Genomic DNA, 1,556 nt, shown 5'->3' with positions numbered 1-1,556 from the left:
TCATTGAAAATAGTGCAGGAGGGGCGGACAAGAGGCAGAGAGGGGGCGGGAGCTCAGAGCACTGCTCCCGACTCTTCCAGCCTCCTCCCCCTGCAGAGAGAGACGCCGTATATCGGCTGGGCGTAAAAACCCAGCCAATGTACAGTCATCTGAATGCACCCTTAGTTTTATTAGAGGTAAAAAGCTAAAAAAAAAAATTTTTTTAAATGCATCGTTTATTTTTTAAATTAGTATATTTACGCTAAAATAAAGTACAGGAACGGATTCCTCATTTATTTTGGACATATTGATATATAATATGTATGGTTTTGGATTATAGGGCTCATACTGCGACGGTTTTACTTGGCGTCAGCTTTGGGACATTTTCTTTTTTATGTGTATATTTTTATTTTATTTTGTAATTTATTTTACCTTTTTTTGTAACTATTTTTTTTTACTATCTATGTTCCCCATTACATCATGTAAGACCTCTTAGGGTCATTCACATAGGTTTTTTTTTTATTTCACACTTTTTCACTGTAGCTGGGGTGTCCATAGGAGCCCGAGTTACAGGGAAAACATCCCCTGTAGTAACAATAGTGACTGGCAGAGCTGATCAGGATCTGATAGGACCCTGCAGCTCTGGTGTGACAGGAAAACCCAGCAGTCACATGATCGCCAGGTGGCGTAGTGGAAGAAACACTCACTTTTTAGCACATAGTGCTCATTGAGCGCTATGCACCTAGGAAAGGAGAAGGCAGAAGCCGTTACAAATCACTTCTCCCCAGAGGCATAACTTGAATCTCCTGGGCCCCAATGCAAAACCTGGAACGGGGCCCCCAACTATAATGCTTTATTCATAGTACTGGGCTCCCTATATGGAGAAGAGAGGCCTTATGGGCCCCCCAAGGCTCCTGGGCCCGGGAGCAACCGCATCCCCTGCATCCTCTATAGTTACGCCCTTGCTTCTCCCCTCTCCTCCGGGTCCTCGGCTGCCTCTGACAGCCAAGAACCCGACCTGCTGCTGCAGCAAAGGCTTTAATTCTGCGCCATATTTTTTATATCGGCCAGGATTAAAGCCCAGGACCAAGCACCCTATATTTACGGTGCTTGGTCCTTAAGGGGTTAAAGGAAGCAGTGGGGCAGTCTTGTGTGCAGGATGGAGTCAAGATGATAGAGGTAGCCAGGTAATCACTGCAGCAGCCAAAACACGTGACCGGCGTTCTTGCACAATAATTATCAGGTGCAAACATGTGCCGAGGAAGAACGGAACCGAACAGTGCCAAATGGACTCCATTGACTATAAAAGCGTGTGTGGCAGAACCTCAAACCCGAGGTGCCATTGCAGATGTGAAGGCAGCCTTACACGATCACACCTGTCCCGCATACACCCCCAGCAGGACAGACAACCCTTTACAGCTCTGCTCCATGGAGAACACGTTGTGGTTGCGGTAATGCCGGTGATAACCTGTACGACGTGTGACCTAATACCAGGATGCCAACTCAGAGGGCGGGTGACGTCACCACACGGAAAGAAGTGCGGGTGTGTCCGCAGCCCCGCCCTCATTCCTCCCGGC

The sequence above is a fragment of the Eleutherodactylus coqui genome, chromosome 2 (genome assembly GCF_035609145.1).
Source record: "Eleutherodactylus coqui strain aEleCoq1 chromosome 2, aEleCoq1.hap1, whole genome shotgun sequence".
Taxonomy (NCBI): Eukaryota; Metazoa; Chordata; class Amphibia; order Anura; family Eleutherodactylidae; genus Eleutherodactylus; species Eleutherodactylus coqui.
The sequence above is the reverse complement of the archived record's forward strand: the minus strand, read 5'-3'. Positions refer to the sequence as shown.